Consider the following 20533-nt stretch of genomic DNA (forward strand, 5'->3'; position numbering starts at 1 on the left):
AAGATAATTGGGAGATAATAAATCCTAATGCTTTGGGAAAAGGATTAACATACATGGGCATCCGCAAAAGTATCTCCCACCATTTTTCCAAATCCAAATCAACCCATTTTACAAGGACATTTCTTTCTTATGCATAATAAAAGGAGTAATTAAGGAGTTACTTACGTTGAAGGATATTGTTAGATTGCTATTATGTTACTATTATTATTATATACTGATACCAACACAAGTAGTGTGTTTTATAATAAGAAAAAATAAGCAGACCATTATTTCCTGAGTTCTATTATTATTATTATTATTATTATTATTGTTGTTGTTGTTATTATTATTATTACTAGTAGTAGTACTACTACTACAAACAGTTTACTGACATTTATCTAAAAAGTTTGCCATTAGAGATCAAAATAGTGTTTTTAGAAAAATAAAACTTTGTAAAAGATATATCAATGTACTTACTCCTGGATGATGAATTTGGTTCTTTTTTCTATAATCAATTAAATATTAATGATGGTTTTGTTTATGCTAATATGGAACATAGATAATTAACAGAGTTCTGCTAACTCTTTACCATGTTCAAAAACTTGCATGCTTTTTCTGCTCCATACCCTGTGTTTTCTTTCCAGCTTAGAAGTTACTTTACCTGTTCTTGTGTATTCAAAACAAGTCCCAGTTCTGATTAAAGCTTTGGGCAACTACATAACATTGTCCACCACCAGCTGAATGTGGTCTTATGAAATATTTCTTTAGCAATGTCTTGATGAACTTACTGAACTTTCTCTAATGAGTCAAATAACAGGCAAACCCCTGTCTCTAGCCTTGGCAATTTTTAATGCCATTTCCCCTCTAATTCTGCTCTGCCTGAAATCAAGGATAAAAAATGTCCCTTCCAGGAGACAGCACAATTCCACTTGCATAATGGTGCATACCACATCTCCAACTCTCCATTCTCCTTCTCCTTTTCAATCTGGCTTACTGTTGAAGTTGCTTTTCCCAGTATTGTCAGTCAACAAGAATGAGAAGAAAAAGAGTGGGCAAAGGCAGTCTGAAAGTACTGAGTGGCTTAAATAACTCTTCCTACATTCACTGTAACTGCCACCTGCCCAGCAGCACTTCCCGACTCGTTTCTTTGACACTGCATTCCAGCCTTTCTTCAACTAACAGTGCTCTCCGCTCGCATGAAATCTTTATATGAGATGCCACCAGGGAGGCAATAAGAGAATGGTGAACTCTGGAAAACCATTTTAAAAAAAAACAACCCCAAATCAACTTTTTAAAATGGATCTTAATTAGTAGAATCTGAAGCCTACCTGGCATTTGATGAGATTGGGACATGAATCAACAACAGAATAACAAAAAAAAAGTTACACTTAAGGTCAAAAATCTTTAGACTAGATAATAGCCATCAGTATTGCTTTAGGCTTTGTACTTCTTTATTTAGGCAACTGCATATGGACTTCAGGCACAAAATTTCAGGCACCTGTTTTTAAAATCTTGGCCTCAAGATGTCCACTAACATTGATCTGATTCCTCAATTTGAAATTTTTGATTGACATGCGTTTGACATCCTGTCCAATTAGAATACAGCCCACTTGAAAAGCTATAGTTCACTAGTCAGAAAATTATATGGAACAGTATATCAAAGCAGTGATTTTGGTACTGTCAGATCAGACCTGATCAGGGTAAGAAGCAAATACATATTAAAACAATATATAATCTTCTTGAAAAATATCTAAGGTTGGTGGTTTTTTTTTCAAAAAAATGCTTATTTTATTCTTTATTTTGTTTTTACTTGTGCTTGAAGCACAAATGAACACATTTCTTTCTAGTATGAATGGAAAATGTGGGAGACCTGCTGATTTGGCTGTTAGACCTCTAGACTCAAAATCCTATCACAGCGGGTGGGAATCTGTTGGGTCAGTGGCAGGTAGGAATGCTGATCAGCTAGAAACCCTGGAACAATTGCCGCTAGATATGCATAGAAAAGCTAAATCGTGTATCACTATGAATATGCTTATTTTATAAACTGTGCAAAATTGTCAGTCTGCATGTGTGGGGACTTTGCTTCATCTAAGCAGCCTACATGCTGTACTGGGCATGGCTTTCTAAGAATTATCAGTTTCCTAAATTTAGAGGTAAAGCAAGGCACAGCAAAAAATTCCTATTGCTTTTAGAGCTGTTGGGCTGAGCAAACATGGTATTTAAAAAAGGAAGAGAGAGAGCTCCAAGCAATGACATTCAGATCTGGACATAAGCCCCTCTGAAGGGCAGGTTTTGGTTCAACTCTGGCACAAGAGTTGTACCTGATTTATTTTTGCATCCTGTGACAAGACATGGCTTGCTTTAAACTGCCAGTGCTCACACAGAAGTGATGTTGGTCACAGTGGTCACATGGAGTGTTCACAAAATGACTTATCAACTTAATAGCATCATAAGATTTGATACTCACAAATGACCTGTAATTCCGGGTACTCTTCCTGGAAAAGTTACTGATAGCTTCACTTAGGAAACTGAATGTTCTTAAGACAGGCATGCCTAAAAATACCCAAATCACTAGTTGCTAGAAAAACACAGCTCAGACATTCAAAAAAAAAGGGAGACACATGAAAATCAAGAGCAGCCAAAGAAATTTTCCAATACCAATGAAAAAGTAAGCTTAAAGCTTATTTTAGAAGTTTTATGTGGTGCAATATCTCATTCACAGTGAACGCTGAGGAAAATATAGCACATAGAAGAGGAAAATAAATTACTATTTTCCATAATAATAAAAAATAAGTCCCATTAAATTTTGCCACTAAGAGGTACGTTGAAAGCATTGGTACTTTTAAGAAAAACTAAAAAATAAAGACATAAAAATTATTTTCTGAATGGTTTTCCATTAAGATTATTTGTTTCATACAGTAATATTTAGATAGAGTGGGTTTTGTTTTAATTTTATGGTCTGTATTATTTTTACAGACTTCAGAATTACATGTCCAGGTTTAAAAAAATAAAAATTATAATTAAAAAAAAAATATAATTTCTCATTCTTTTTAACAGAAAAAGATAAAAAATGGAGAACACACTTCTCAGTAAATGCAAGAAGGAAACTGTATTTCAGGATTTCTGCTGAGTCTTTTGGGTTTTTTAAGTTAAGTTTTTATCTGCTATTTACATTTGCAACAAAATATACAATTTCTCCACCACCTGATGTGAAATGTACATTCCTGATAGCAGTTTCTTTATACCTAAGCAGATATGATTGAATGAATTACTTGTATGGTGTAAGGACACCCACTAGGTCAGATTTGCACAGGGTTGTGACACAGTGTTTCACTGGTTCCCCTTGCCCAGGCTAAGCCTTCCAGGCATGTCAGTTTTGTTCCATTCTTGGTCTTGCTAGAGAAAAAAATTGTCAGTCCTGGCAGATTTTCCCAAGCGTAATCTTCTGTTTTCTTATCTCAAAAAAGGGAAACATAAGAAGGCAAGGAAGTTTGTAAGAAATGATAACACACACATACATAGTTTTTCAATGTTATATTCTATAATTCTTGTTTATTACAATAGCAGCACCCAAGTGTCACTATTGCAGCTGTACAAAGCTGAATATTTTACAGCTATAAAGCATAGCACAGTTTCTGCCTAGAATATCCACAGGTGAATGTAGCTCCACTTGATGTAAATGGGATCCATGCATTTGCACTTGAACTCCAGATCTTTCCATTTCAGTCATGCTTCTATAATCAGATCCATGTTTTTGAAACCTGGTGCCACAATCAGTCTGTGTAGGTCCAGTTGCCAGAATCTGAGTACATTTGCATTTCTTTGTTTTTTATCAAGGTACTGATTTTGTATCAGCAACTGCTTTTGCTGCTAGCAATGCTTTTTTTCTTCTTATTTTTTCTAAGAATCTAAAAGTATCAGTATCTTTCAAACTTACAGTAGGCATTGACTGGTGGTACCTGGTACTTAGACGAAAAGAGGATTTAAATCTTTCAGCCCATCAATCACACATTGTTCCTAGCCCTGAAAAAAAAGAAAAGAAAAAATGAATGGCAGTGTAAGTCCCACAAAATTTTGCCACTAAGAGGTACATTGAAAGCATTGGTACTTTTAAGGAAAACTTGCAAAGAAAAAAGATGTTCATCTCCAGCAGTGTTAAAAGTAAAGTGTAGTTGTGCACTAATTTATCCTGGTCAGAATGATTGACCTTGGGACTGTAATGAGAACTTGAGTGACAGGTTGGACACAGTAGTCTGGGTCTCACCCTAAACCTGAAACCCTTTCAAAATTCCTTTTCCTGCTCCTTTGGTACAGGGCTGTACAATTCCTCCTGCTGATATGTTCAAAACCTTCACTTGCCTTGAAGGTAAATACAGCCCTGGGGGGCCTGCAATAAGATTAGGAGCAAACAAAAAGGTTGAATTGCCATCTTGTTGAGAAGTTTAAACTCATACTTGCAATTTGCAGGTTGAAACCTTCTATCTAAGCCTTATGGCAGTGACTAATGCAATCTATTGATTTCTATGAAGAATTAATAATCCTAAAAACTGTGATGTAACTTCTGGTTCTTGATAGGATACAGACAAAGTTTAAACTTAGAATAAAGAATTACTCAAATTAATAAATTGCACCGCTATGCTTTATTCTCTGACTTCCAAAGAGAGCATTTCTGTGTGTTAGAGTGCAATAGTCAAAACAGAGGTAGTAGAAAAAAAAATAAGGTTGAACAATGGCATAGAACTGCCTTAAAAATCAAATGACCAATAATGGGCCACATTTTCAGTTCCTAATCATGGCTGCTATGTGCTGGGTGTAGATTATTACTCCTTAAAATGTGTATAATGTGGTTTGTGATTTGCTTATGAGTCACTATATAATACCAGGGATGATGTAGTTACCTGAGTCATCTCTTCTGCCACAAGATTGATCACAGCTAGACCGGACTTAATAAGATGGAGCTGACCTCTATGGGAGTATCTTTAGTGTGAGACACAATTTACACAGCATTTAAACTCACTGCCCCTAAAGATAAATACTAAAAGTGGCATACTCCTAATTAATTGAAGAATTCTTGCTTACTCACATCCACTTAGGTTTTTTTTCTCTCTACCACACAGCTAAGAAAACAGGCAGTCAAATATATCAATGTTCTTTTCACCCTTGATTTGTATACTTGTGCAAATACAAACATAACTTTATTTTTTTATATAATTTTAATTGAGGATATGATTCAACAATATATCCCTGCCTTATGTTAGAAGAGTTTAACAGAAGTTGGTAGTGATTTTTTTGACATAAATATTATCAATACAGCAATGAATAAAGCCTTTTAAGCACTGTTTTCAAAAAGCACTCACGTGATTCACACCATTTATTCTTTCTTTTTTAACAATGTTATTCTCAGAATACTTTTCTCCTGAGCTTCTAAATTCAAAGGAGAGAGAAAACTCCCCAAGAGAATAAATCAAGAGTACCTAAGCTTGGGCTTCTGCTCTGTACCATTCCTTTGGTGGAGGTTACTTTTCACCACTGGCCATAGATTTAATTTCTTCTCCTTAAAGTCAGTCTTGTCAGATGCACCACCCTAGTATTGCTGCTATTAAAATCAGTAGAAGTTTTACACCAATGATGAATAATTTTTAATATCATACTTTTTGTATCCAAATTACTTCTATTGCACCCATTCACAGAATCACTTGAAATTACATAATCTCTTGTTTATTTTTTTTTAATGCCTCTGCTTTTACAGGTATACTGCAAGCTTTTCATCCACTTGCACTAGTTGCAGGAGTGGCACCAGACCACAACTAATCCACCATGTCAGAGTGCAAATACCTCCTACAGACCAGTCAGATCCTGTTTATGTAATGCTCTGTTGACTCTGAATGTAAAAGACAGACAATTTGCATGCGTTTTGCTCATGCAAAACTACTTGCAAACACCGCAGCCATCAACTGAGTCAACTATTTCGCTTATAACATTTAAATTTTATAAAAAAAGGTCCATTTCAAGAGTCTTAGTGATGTTCTGTGGATCTGGTTTATTATTATTTTTTATTATTTATTATTCTGATTATCATAATCATCATCATTATTTTCAACTTTGCACAATTCATCAGTAAAATGCAACATGTAAGAGTCTTCTACCATATTCCATAAATGTCCAGAAGCATGTTTACAAGTCCCTCATGAAAAGTACTTTCCCATGGATAGTGTCTATGTCAAGCAAACTCAAGCCTGATTAAGTAGATGCCTCAGAGCGTAAGGCAAGTATGTGCATGCACCAGCTGGAGAGGCTTCTTGGCACTGAACTGTCCCTGAAGCAAAAGCTTAGGATATTAGGAAATCTAAAGACTGAGGTAGATAAATCCTGCATGGATTTCCCAGTAGCCCTTACCTACAGATGAATGTTAGTGCAATAAGAATTCAACAACTGCCTGATTAATATGAAGTTCCATTAAAAAGATATGAATCTTCTAATGCTGGTAATGGTAAACATATGCACAAACCTTTGCAGAGTCAGGGATATATCAAACCATGCAGCCTCTACTGGAAAGAAGAAATCAGTTTTACAGACACGAATTAAACTGTGATTTTAATTGGGCTCATGTCAATCCGGTCACTTCAATTGAAAACCCAGTACTGCCTGAAACTAGCCATGAAGTGTTTAGCTGGGGCACAATGTGCTGCACTGAAAATGCCTGGACTACAACCAACTCAAGCCCAAAATCTGCCCTGCTGGGAACTGCATCTCATTTTATTATGGAAAAACTAAATTTAATCCCAACATTCTCTAATGAAAGTACAGCACATCAATGTGACATATTTCTGCTGCAATACTGAAGGATCATTCACCCACATGCTGAAGCTAGCTTCTCTACATACTGTGAGATGAAACAAGAAGACTCCAACACCAGTAGCTCTAGTTCAAATTCCACATCTGGAACTGCTTAGTAATGTATATGTAAAAATTATCTTGATAGACAACACAATATAATCCCACTCAGACAGCATTACACTCTTAAGTAGTGTCGCTGGCTCAATTCAGTAACTCTAACAGTATCACTAGATATAGATTTTCTACTGTTCTTTTTGCCACGTCTCTTAAATTAAGCTTTTAGTCAAAGACTAGAGGCATTGATCACATCGAAGGACACATGTAACATAGGAAGTGCATCTTTCCACGGATTAATTCCTCCTGCTGGTTTATGAATAGATGATGTCCCAGTATAAGAGAAATCCAAGCAGCTGTAGCAATTAGACATGACAAGACATTTTCCACATACTGTTTTGTCTAATGAACTGTCAGAGAGTGCAGTTCCCCTGACTTTTAATTACTGCACCACCCACAGTTAGGACAAGTTCACCTACCTCTTCTGTCTGAGACTTAATTCATCTTCCTTATTAAAAGTGATGGGTCCCAGTTTGGACTTTTGCTAAACAGTGTAACGTAACAAAAAGGCAACATTATGGTAAGCACTATCTTTCACAGCAGCCATTCTTTTTCACTTAGAAAGAATATTCATTTGACTTCCTAATGAAACAAATTATCTGCCTTCTCAAATGAGAGTTTTCTCATCAAAAGTAAGTTCAGGCTTTATCTGGCAAACGATAAACATTTCCCTTAGGGTAGCTTGGATAAATTAGCAGACTGAAAAGGAAAAAAATCCTTGATACTGTCCTGTATCTAGGATCCCAAGGAAATTCTCTAATCATGTTGTTATTATTTATATAGCTTAATTTTAACTATTAAAAAGAAGGTATTTCATTGTGACTGTGGCTCGACATGCATTTGGGCTGAAACCTAGCAAGTGTGGGAAATATAACTTTTTAGGTAAAATTTTATTCCATGAATCTGACACACAAAGCTGCTTGCATTACACACTTTTGCAGAAATATTTTCTTTATTATCTTTTCCCGTATTTACTGTTTTATTAACAGGATCCTCATCAATGTGAAAACCACAGGATTTTGTATTCTTTTTGCCATCTATAGAATTGGAACGTGGAACAAAGGATATTTTTATAGTAATGCCGTAACACATAAGAAAATGAATTAATGTTGAAACAAAGCACCTGCACACATAAGCTATAAGCATAAACTGCATACTTTTTAGTAACTGCAGTGGTCCCATAGACATGAGACCAAAAAAATGGATTCCAAAATAAAATCTTTGTTCAGAACAGAAGAGTTCTATCCTGATCTCCCTTAGCTTATACTTTATTTAGTTTTAGGACTAATCGCAAAGCAGGGTCAGTGCAAACCTTCACACTTAAATGATCTGTAGATGCTTGCTTACTGATAGCCACAGTCTGAGGGAAGACTGGCGAAACCCTGCCAAGCTCAGCTTCCCGCGGTTAGATGCAAACCCGATAATTCTCCAGGATGGAAAGGCCAGTGATTCTAAGACAAACTAAAGTGCAATTAAAGTTATAAACAGGAAGATTAAGAGCGCATGAGGTACTCTCTGCAAAAGTATTTCAGGCCTGTGGAAACCCCTCCAGAAATCCTTTGTAAAGAAACACCTGCATTGCCTCAGATGAAAGTGCCAGATGATGACAGATATGAATAGGTGTGTGTTTTTGGATGAGTGGGAGGCTTGCATAGAGGTGGTGTGAACATTTGTGGTTGGTCACGAAGAGGAGGATGATAAACAAAACCATGGTACAGGGAATCAAGAGGAGCCCAAGAATTCCCACAGATAACGCAATGTGCTGAAGGACATCGGGCTTCAGCCTGAGGACTTGTTCTTGCAGCTGCCTGAACCGACCCCTTAAGCTGTATGAATCAGTAAAAACATTAATCAGTTCTTTTAGGACTAGAACAAGTAACGCTTGCTGAGGAGGTCTGGCATAAGGAGACAAAAAAATACTGGGTGGCAGGAAGGTTTTATCATGCTTCAATTTTTATGTTTAAAGATTATTAGTAGTGGAGGAAAATAAGACCACTTGAAAAACAGTGCTTAAAGATGCGTAGTTTGCATCTTCTATGAGGTGAAAATTTTTATATATAATATAAAATTCAGAGAGGAGAAGAGGAGATCACACTTAATATAAATTACCAGAGGTGCTCAGATGCTACCTTGTGTTCAAGGTGTAACTAATTATTTCTGCAAATATAGACTTTCCAATGTTCCAGAAAAGTAAACACTGACCTATCACATCTTTAAAAAGAATGAGGAGTTTCCTGCATTGCCTTCTTACAATTTGGGATCAGTTTGATTATCTACTGAGGAGGAAAATCTAATATAAATATTGCTGTTAAAGGGACTCTAATCCTATGACATCATATTTTATGAATTCAGAGAGGTTTTTTAAACAATAATATAAAAACTTTATTGTTCCTTATTTCAATTTGGAAAAAAAAAACATTAAATTATCAGTAAAATAAGAGTCAGAAGACTTGAGTGCAAACACACCTTTCTCGCTCAAGAGAGACACTAATAAAAGATGTAATGAGATTAAAAGATCTAAAATTATGTGCCCTGGTTGAGTGATCTTGGGTCTTCATTACTTATTATATACTGAAACATGGAAATATTTGTTAAAAGTTGTTGGTTATAAACCACACAGACAGTCTTGATCAGCAAAATTCTTTATAGATGACAAAGAAAACTAATTCTGTAAACTATGTGGCAAACAGTACTGTCAACTATAGTAAATCTAGGCTAATCCCTCCATGAAAGATCCAGAGACTACATTACTTTTTTAGTATTGCTCTATAACTCTATAGGTTCTCTACTGAGGTTCTATTGTGAATACAAAGAAACCTATGCCATAAAAATAATGGTAATTTATGAAGTTATTAACTCAATTTTCACAGTGATATCCATATAAACACAAAACCTCATATTTCATTAATTCTAGTGAAAGAGAGGATATAAGTTACAGTATGTAGGGTTTGGGGTTTTCTCTATTAGCATGCAATTCCTTATGATATTACATATCACACTTCTATATTCCAAGAAACTGAGCAAAATTTTGCCTTGCACTGCTAGTAAGACTATCTCGAAAAAATTACTCCTTTAGGCAGAAAGCAGATGCTATGTCTACTCACTTTTTACCCCTCCAACTGTGCAGTTCTTCCAGAAATTAAGGCTACACCTTCATAATAAAATGAACAAAAAAATCTAACAATTTGGTTGGTTAGTTGTTTTAACAGGAGACGAAGACAAAAAAATCAGACCTATAGTTTTTCCAGGATGTATTTAAACAGGACTAGGAACCATTTTATAAAGACAAAAGAAAGCTATCTTTTAGATTGATGCAACAGTTTTACAGTTATTCTTTAATAACATTAAGGGGTTTTCATTCTGAAATGAACGCTTTATTTTCTCATAACAAGAATAACAAGAACTTTAGATTTGTGCCAAAGTGATCTTAAGGGATTTTATTTTATCTTTTTACTGAATTCCATTTTTTTTCACACCTTCATAACTGTATTTAAAAGGCAGAATGCACACTTAATGTGCAGCACTGTTGCTAGCAAAAAAAAAGAAGCCCTGAAAATACACATTGCTTGATAACTTACAAATTTAAAGCTGTGATTTGTTTTACTGTCTTCTTATTTTCCATGGATTTTGTGTTACCTACCAATCTCACCATTTATGTCCCAACTTTAAATGAACTGCAGGGGGGGGGGCGGGGGAAGAGGGGGAAAGAACAACAACAGAAAGACTATCTTTCTGTTTTAGAAAAATACTCATTAACCCTGTATTAGAAACCACACATTAATAGTACTTCCTTTTATATTTTTTGTTATAGCTCATTACTCATCTGTATCTCCTTATGGGTGATTACCACTATAAAAGCAGGGTTTCCATGCCTAATATTTTGCATACTAATCATATTTTGCATTATATACAAATATACAAATATTACACATCCCTAAGTGGTTGTTACAAGAACGTAAAGCTGCTTTTCGTAGGAAATACAACTTATAGCTTGTTTGCATTTCCCCAAAAAAATATCAATGCAAATCTGAGCTATTTTACCATCAAATAAAGCCATTTAATGGATTTCACAGCAGAAAAGCAAAGGCCACGTGATATTAAAATGTATACTGCTAGATCTGTTACTCAGTAAATTCAATTGGTAGCTGGTCTGCCTAATTCTTCCATCTCTGTTTCTCCCTTTAAGACCTTAACTCAGTTCCCGTCACTAAATCATTTGTCATCTAGGTAAGAATCCCATTGAGCGCAGGTTTAGGGAGCAGCAATAATTCCGGGTGAGATTGACTACAAAGGGAAGGAGGGAGCAAATTACTTCCATCAAACTCATCCTCAGAAATGGTAAGCCCTCACCAAAGGTGCATTTTCCTCTTAAAAGAAGGAGCAGTCACACATTTACAAACATCAGGGAAGACTCCAGTTTAAGGCACACTTGATAGATGTCAGGAGCAGTAGCAGAGGAGTCTAGTGTCAGTCCCACTGGAAATGACACACCTGCCCCCTTGAAAGCCCCTCATGGAGCTGCCCAGAGCAACCTGGCCCACAGCTTGGGGCAGGGGCTGCTCTGCAGAAAGCAGCACAGCTGTGACTCACCAAGCAACCCCCGCTATAGATCAGAAAATAAGTCTTGTCAGACCCCCTTCAGTTCCCACAAATCCAAGGTCACTGAATATTGGAGCTGGGTAACGGCAGACCTCATTAAGATAGTCTGGAGCAAAGAGACATCATCTGCACCCACAATAGATAAATAGTTTTGAACTTCCATACCATCACAGCTCAATCTATGCTCCTCCTTTAGCATAGTGTAATTTACATGAGTATGAGCTAGTCCTGGTCATAGTCTCCAAATGAAGCTGCTAGGAAATGATGCCATAATCTATAATAGAATTATATACTTATTAAAATAAAATAAATTTTAAAATGTAACTGTAAATAGTTTTAAAAATGCTTCAGTAAAAATGAATCAGCTTTTTAATTAACCAGGGCACTGACCCAGACTTCAGAGAAAGCAATGGGCTGTCCTGCTCCCCTCACCCCACTCCAGGAGCAGTTAAGTTGTCCAAGCACATAAACTTTCAGTGATATTTCAGATCTTCAGGGTGTTGCCCATTCATATAGGACCAACAGATATGATAGGACTACGAGACAGCCTTGCTCTTCTGCAGGTAGAGGCCAGATAAGAGACCTGCAGTATCTAACACTGCTTAGAAACCTATGGTAAGAGTATCAAATTCCCAAAACCTTGGGGAGAAGACTGAGATACAGTTTGCTGTGTGTCATCTCAGATTTGATGGAGAAGCCAAGTGGTTCTGTTATTCAGTCCCTGGGGGAAAAAATCCCAACAAAGCCAGCAATTCTCAACTTCTACACAAGTCATGTAACTGCCTTTGACAGTTTTCATATTACATTCTTTCCTAGACATGCATTTTCAAAGCCATATTGTGCATTAATTGGTAAAAACAGTGCACACAGTATTTGGCAGTTTTAATGATTTATTGTATACAGACTGTACAAACTATATAATCACATAGCATAGAAGTACAGAATTTTGTTTTATGCATAAATCAGTTTAAAATAGTTCATTTTATAGAGATTTTAAAGACTAAGGTTTCTGAAGAAGTTTGGGAGAAAGTTGTCTGTTCAAGAAATGCAGCAATTTTGAATTACTTTTTATCAAAAGAAGCAGTGTTCTAAATCAAATTTAACTAATTCTTAAGTGAGAGTTTTTCAAAGTTTAGAGTGGAAAGGAATCAGAGCTGCAGTCAGGGGAGTGGGCCACAATAAATTCTTCTTATAGCAAGAACTTGTTTGGAGTTCTGCCATCTCCCTCGCTGATTGATGTTTTTCATGTGATTTCAGCCTTGCGTGAAACAAGCAAAATAATAAAAAAAACCCAAAACACCCTGATCTTTTAGAAATACATTAAAATCAGGAATTTTTTTTTTTTTTGACAGAGACTAAAAATTAAGGTTGTTGACAACGCAATCTGCAAGTTAGTTGGGAATAACCAAGTTCCCTTTGTTCCAGTTACATGAAGGAACCACTTTCCTGACTATGGGACTCTCGAGAATACTGCCTTCTAATATTCTGCTCCTGGCTTGAGGAACCAAGTATATTGCTAATACCATGTGTGATGCCTAGTGGCTGAAAAAAACTTCATTCAGTTTCAAATGACTGAGAATAGACTGCTGTTTTCCATTTATTTCTTCTAAAGACACTTAAATTATATTATTTGAAATCATGTTTTTATATAAGGCAAGGGGAAGACACAGATAAAATCTGTGATAGTCTTGTTCCTATACAGGTTCTTCTTAAAAGACTACATGAAATAATAAACATATATCTGGAATTGAATATATTTTTATAAACTTTAATGGAAAGCCAAGGTCATATTAAGGTAGAAAACAACATAGAAGTTGAGATGGAAATATTTTAAGAGTTTAAATTAACATTATAACCAAGAACAAAAATGGATTTAGGGTCTTTTATAGTATCTATGTTTCAATCTTATGTAGTGTTTTTGACTCAGAAGTGTCCCAGAGAAATTCTGTGGAAAAATCAAGTAGTAGGTAGAATTTCCATGGTCCTTTAGTAATGAAGGAAAGCCTTTGTCTTTCTGGTCTTTCTCTAGGTGATCAGTTCTCAAATGGTTAGGGTGTCATGCTGCCCTTTAGGTTTATATTTAACTCCATGGACAAATAGTTTTAGGTATCCTTAGGAATTTTTAACATTAGTCATTAATTTGTCGTGGTAGCAAATATTGTGCATTTATAATAGACATATTTCTATTTCCAAGCCAGCTATTAAACAGCAAATGTTCTTAAAAGAATAGATTGTGAAAGATATACTAATTGTTCTGAAAATAACAGGAAAAAAAGGGTACATATCAATGGCAATGAAGTTAAGTAAAAGGCAATTATTTACTAAAGCAGGGCTTAATTCAGCAGTCCATCGGTAGAGAATTACAAAGGCATTCATACATAAGTGAGTATATGGTGGTCAGACTTTTTTTAAGTTACAGTCTAAAAAGAAGAGGTGAGGAAGAGAGACATGTTGCTACAGAAGCAATGAGACTTCATTAGAGTATCAGTCTTTCTTGGTTTAAAAGCAGACACAGTCTATGAAGTTTATTGAATACATCTGGCCATGATCACTCTGACTTTCAGCACTGAGTGAAGCATTCAGAAGTTACCTGGAAGAAGTCAGGCCCCATATCCAGTCACAGGCAGTGTTAGATGGTGAGCCAGAGGGGGGGTGGGGCTGAACATCCTTCAGGACATGACATTCTCTCTCCTTTGGTCACAGAGGACAATTTTAATTAAGGCAGCTGCAACCGCATTAGCTAGTCTTCCATTGAAGACGGGTGTCTCTTGTGAGAGGGAATGGTGGGAATGGTAGTACTCCCCCTTAAGACCCCATAGCTGGGTGGCCCGTGTGTTTTTCCCCTAAGCAGATCCAACTCTATTATCTGACATGAATTAGGAAAGACCTCTTCCTACCTCTGTTTGGTTGCTTTTAAAAGAATGATGATTTTTAGAAGAAAGATGTTTTTATAAGAAAGTGTTTTAGGGACAATCTAGTTTTTGTTCTTTTACCATGAATGAACTATCAATAACTTGATGCAGTGTTTCATAGCTACACCACTATTATTATCATCCATTTTTTTCTGCATTCAGTAGACTGGTATGCAAAAGATCTTTTGCTGATGTTCAGTGATGAATGTATTGGCTCACTAACAAGAGTCCTGTCAGCTGTGGAGGAGCCACATCCCATGTGCTCTGGATCCCTGAGAGCCTCCAGGAGCAGGGCTGCTCCATGAGGTGGATGACCCAGAAGCCACAGCAACCCAACCAGCAGCAGAGCAGAGCCCTCACCAAAAAAAGCTCAGCTCTATGGCACCTGAACATGACCAGCAGAGTAGGGCTGCTGACAATAACACCTCATGCCAGCAGTTCAGTGACCTTCAGACAAATTCGGAGTGGCAAGTCAGGTCCAGCATCTGCCCAGTGAGTCAGGAACCGCAGAAGACAGACACAGTCTGGAGGCAGCGGCAGCAGTACAACCCAAGCAGGGAACGGGGACCCAGCCTGAGCTGAAGTAGAGCTCCTGGGCCATAGGCAAGGGAGTGGAGGACGTCCCTGGTGAAGCCAGTCAGGGTCATTAGAACCTCCTTACTATAGTGAGAAGAAGTTCCTCCTCCCTGTCTCCAGGCCCTGAACCTCATGCCTTTTAACTCAGGCATTGCTCACAGTGAAAGGAAAGATGCAGCAGGTGTAAATCAGTTGATCTGTGGTGTATAGAGACAAGGGCTATTATTATGACCTACTATTTCTACTACAGGAGCGGTTGTGGAATAAGGCTTCACTGTTCTTGGCACTTGAGAATAGAGCTCTTCCACGCACAGGTCACAGCTCCACTTCATTCAGAAGGTAAGGAAACAAGGGAGTAAAGGGGGAGAAAGATGGGTGAATCATTTAATTCTGTGCAATGCACAGCACACTCGTACTAGCTCCTGTTTAAATAGTTAATGAGAATTGCTCAGTGTTTCTTTGTTCCCTCCCCTGTCTGAGATTCATGAAGCCAACTGTGGGAGCTCTGAACTGTTGAAGAGAATCCAATTAACTCTCATTTTTCTCATTTAACTTGACAATTTAAGTGGTTTCACTGTTTATAATGTGTATGTTTATATATATATGTGTGTGTGTTTATCTCTATGTACTGAAGATGTCTTTAAATGACTGTACTGGGTTATTTCTTTTGGAGTTAGTTTCTTTGTGGTTTTATTTTTTTTTATTTGGTTTTGTGTGTATGGTTTGTTTTTTGTTTTGTTTTTTTTTTATCCCCAGTAGATTGTCTTTCTGATTCCTGGTATGAGAAATCTTTTGGATCATACAATGTAATAGCTCTTCCAGACTAGTTTTTCTGTCGTTGAGTGCTAAGATCTGGTAAGACTCTCATTACAAGGTATTTCCAAGTAAGTCAGGAAGTGAGGGAGAGCAATGATCATCAATTACCAGGATAAGTAAATGTTGCCTTCTGATCTCTTATTATAAGAACATAATTTACATCACCTACCTAATTTTTATGACTGACCCTTTCCTGTCTATACACAGTTCAATTAATTAGGTATGACTATTTCAGAAGACTTCTGTATGCCTTACTGTTTTTTTATGACAAGTTCTGAGTCCAATTACATTAAAATGACTGTGTTTGTCTTGTTTCATTTACTTTGCAATCCTTAATTAGGATGATAGAGAAACATTTCATGCAGACTGACATTATATCTGTGTGAAAGACATTGATACTTATCTATATTCTGTCCATGTGAAGATACGATTTTTGAGTGGAAGCCTGCTATTAATTCTCAGCTTTCAATATGGGACATATTGAAATCCATCTACACTCAAAAATTTTTTGTCTGTTCAAGTACTGGCAGCCAGAATCATTCTGGGACAAATTACTGGTGACAGCATTCCTTTTTAGAACACACAGAACCAGTTCTGAAACAAACATGGAACAATGACACTACCAAATTTTTAAGCTTTGTGTATTATTAAACACAGTTATAGGCCATATGCCTAGAAAATAACCAGAAAAAACTTTTTTTTTTTTTAACCCAAAGAAATACCAGTATCATTTATCTATATGCAAAAGGGGGGGAGGAGGGGAAGGCATAGAGTAGACTAGGGACAAAGGTCAAATTATAGGTGCAGTCTGTCACATACACACAAAGCCGTAAATCTTTATGGTTGCTTCATATGTAGGTATGAGGTTTGAGTGTAAAAATACAACATAATGATCATCCTTCCGCCTTAATTTGGGGACTTCCAGAGACAGCAGAATGAGTCAAGGTAATTCTAGCTAAGGACAAATTAATCTCAGAGGGAGCTGTAGTAGTAATATGTATCATAGATAAAGAACATGAGAACATATGAGATGTATTGCTGAAATGAACTTTTATGTAACTTCTACAGTTTTCAGGTACTGTGGAATGAAAAACATGTGTGTATATGAATGTTCATGGATAATTAATAACAAAGATTGGAGGCATCATGTAGTGAACTAAAAGTTTCAAGCCAAATCAAGATTGGTAATTTTATTTTTTTTTTTCCATGAGAGTTGGGGCTGAGCAAACCCCATGAGGCTCAACAAGGCCAAGTGCAAGGTCCTGCTCCTAAGTTGAGGAAACCCCCAGGATCAATACTGGCTGGATGGAGAATGGATTGGAAGCATCCCTAAGGAGAAGGACTTTGAGGAACTTAGCATGGCCTTACAACGTTCATTTGCAGTCCACAAAGCCAACCTAATCCTGGGCTGCACCTAAAGAAGTGTGGCCAGCAGGTCAAGGGAAGTGATTCTCCTACTCTGCTCCACTCTCATAAAACACCACCTGGAGTGCTGTGTTCAGCACTGGGAGCCCCAACATAAAAAGGACACGGACCTGTTGAAGTGAGTCCAGAGGTGAGCCACAAAGATGATCAGAGGGCTGGGGCACCTGTCCTGAGGACAGGCTAAGAGATTTGGGGCTCCAGGGGGACTTTATAGTAGCCTTCCAGTGCCTAAAGGGGGCCCACAAGAAAGCTGGAAAGGGACTTTTTACAAGTGTATGTAGTGATAGAGCAAGGGTTAACAGTTTAAAACTGAGAGAGGGTAGATTTAGATGAGAGATTAGGAAGACCTTCTTTACTGGGAGGGTGGTGAGACACTGGAACAGGCTGCCCAGAGAAGCTGTGGGTGCCCCATCCTTGGAAGCGTTCAAGGCCAGGCTGGATGGGGCTTTGAGCAACCTGGTCTAGTGGGAGGTGTCCCTGCCCATGGCAGGGGGGTTGGAACTAGATGATTTTTCAGGTCCCTTTGAACCCAAACAATTCTTTGGTTAGCTACCTTTGGTAACTAATAATGTTAGTTAAGTACTACTGGTAAAATACTTTGCTAATTAACAGCACAGAGTGTAACTTCAGACCTTTAAAATGATGGCATAACTCATTTTTACTTCAGTATGGTTAAGACTAATGAGTACCTCTTCACGTAAATAGCAATGAAATAAATACATAAATTCACTATTGTGTTGCCAAGTCTTTGTTAAAATTCAGCTGCACTAAGAAATAATTTATTATCAACTATTTTTTGTATCAAAGGATGCTTCTGTGTTTAAAAATGGGCCAATTACTGAAGTAATTCACAGCAGCCACTTGTGTTTCTTCATCAGTGAGTGTGGAAGCTTATTTCACTTCTCAGTGGTCTGGTATTCAACCAGAACTTTAAGCTGTAACCTTTTTAAAGTCCTTTAAGTGCATTGTTTTCACCAGACACAAGTTTCCGCTAAGTGCCTCACAAAAAAAGGGGGAAAAATAAAATCAGCCTTTCCCACCTCCATCTTTTCTGTTCTGCTAATGCACTTGTGGTCATACGTTGTGGCCAACATATTTTGTAACTGACATTCACATAGATTTAACAGACAAGAGGGACTGGCTCACTGGTAAAACTTGTCTCATTTATACATAAATTTATTGATCTGAGAGGTCACCCAGCATATAAATTTGAAAGTGCTGCAGCATTAATTTCTCTAAAATGTATGGAAACCTCCCCCTTTGTGCTTAAGTAGCCATCTGAGGCCACACAGGAATGGTCATGGTGTGGTTAAGTCTCTCGTTATTCCCGCCTTGCAGAGGCTGTGTTGTGCTAAATGGCTAATGCATTTGTCTCACTGTGATGGATTAAACAGATGACATGGAGATGGGAGCCTGCATGGAGTATCTCATTATGCTAAACCCCTCACATTCTCACCCATGCCATGGGTAGCTCTGAAAGGTTAGAAGCACAAAGATTTAGGTGCTCCTTCAGGATGTGAACTTATTACCCGTCTCAGGAGAGAAATGCGGTAAGAATATAATACTTCCTAGAACAGCACCAGGTCAGCCAGCACGGCATTCAGTGTTATGGTGAAATCTTAACCTCACTGAGTGCAGAAGGAATGCTTTCAATAATAAACTTGGATCCTGGATTCAGTAGAGGAGCTGATGCTTGTTTCATCATCTCCAGAGATCTTTTCCCCTTGCATGTAATCACACACAGCAGATTGTACTGTCAATTTGCAGCTCCTTTCCTCCCTCTAATACTGGTTTCTGGTGCTAGGAAAGCAGAAAGGTAAGTATTGATTTTCAAGAGGGTGGCTTGCCTGTTTCATACAGACCATTGCTGTCCTTTCCAACATCTTTCATCATATGATATGACACCTTTCTGAAAACAGACCTGTCTACTCCTGTGTGACAGACAGGGCATCAACACAGACAGGGATTATTAGGAGCAGAAAAGAAAAAAAAAAAACCTCTGAGGAAAAGGAAAGGTGAATGTTACAGACCTAGAAGAATCCATGCAGCCAGTCCATTAATTTCCTGACAAATCTCACCAGATTAACCACTTCTGAAATCAGAGCTGAAGAATCTGAGTTACTATCGCTTTCTTTAGAGAATCAAGGCATGATGTGAGTCTTGTGTGTGGGAAAGGACCATATGTATTGCCCTCCCATACCCAATTAATGACTCATCTAGTCCTGTATTGTCTCTCTTGTAACTCCCAGATATTCAGAGGCAACCCGCCTCTATTCAAAAGTTATCAGTATTAGAATTTCCATAATACATATTTTCCCTTAAAAACTAGGTTATTCCCAGAAACAGAATCTTGTAAAAGAGGTGCAGCAGAAATGGCATTACCATCGCTCCTTCCCAGCAGCTGTGCACAAGCCTAGTGCAGAAATAACAAGGTACAGTAGGTGGTAAGGAAGTGTTACTTATTCACGACAAGAGAAGATTTGGACTTATGAAATTTTCTTCTTAAACAACAAGTATAGCCAGCTGTTACTGTTTACTTTCTTATGCTTGCCTAGAGTTTAAGAATTATTGTAGCCAGACCTAGCGAACACGACAAATCATTTAGTTTCACCCAGTAGACTTGAAATATGTCCCAAACAAGTTCACAAATGTAATTTTATTACTTGATGGACTCAGCTTCTCATCACTGGCACAGAGACCAGCGCTCACCCAAAGTCAAGAGGGAAGCAACAGACATGAGGTACAGGTGAAGTATACCCAGATGACCTCACCAAGATCTATGATGTAAACAAAGATAATCAAAAGCTTCTTAGCCTTCACAACTGTAAATCTGGTGATTAGTAATCATTTCACACTTGTCAACCATTTGAAAATTAAAATTCTCTGTAGCTACTCAATGCATGGGGCTATGCTGTTAATTGTCTCATCTTTGACAACAGCCAATATTTCATTTTCCAGAGAGAAACACCCCTGACTTTTCTTAGCAGATTTATGTAGGCTTCTCTGCATCCAAAGATGGAGAAAGGAATCATTGTTAAGATTTAAAGAATGTTTAGTTGTAATTGCTAACTGGAAGCAAAATGTTGTTTGCCATGTTCAGTGCTATACAGGTGCCCTGGTGTTCATGAATGCTCACAAAGGTAGGGGATGAAACTCACGATTTTAAAAGCAATGGGACTATCCCAACAACCCTCCCTCTCTTCCCTTCTCTTTCTGCCCTAGATGGATAAACTCATACAAACACAATCACACAGGACATCAAATTTCTTTTCAAG

General features: G+C 37.4%; 1 long non-coding RNA gene across 1 annotated transcript in view; it reads right to left on the reverse strand.

The window, feature by feature from the left end:
- Positions 1 to 20533, reverse strand: part of LOC114014556 (uncharacterized) — a 47086-nt gene that overhangs the window by 2036 nt on the left and 24517 nt on the right. Inside the window, exon 2 of the long non-coding RNA XR_008731153.1 lies at positions 3252 to 4002. This is a non-coding gene — a long non-coding RNA (uncharacterized LOC114014556). The remainder of the gene's footprint in view (positions 1 to 3251; positions 4003 to 20533) is intronic.

Source organism: Falco cherrug, chromosome 2, assembly GCF_023634085.1.
Source record: "Falco cherrug isolate bFalChe1 chromosome 2, bFalChe1.pri, whole genome shotgun sequence".
In the NCBI taxonomy this organism is placed as follows: Eukaryota; Metazoa; Chordata; class Aves; order Falconiformes; family Falconidae; genus Falco; species Falco cherrug.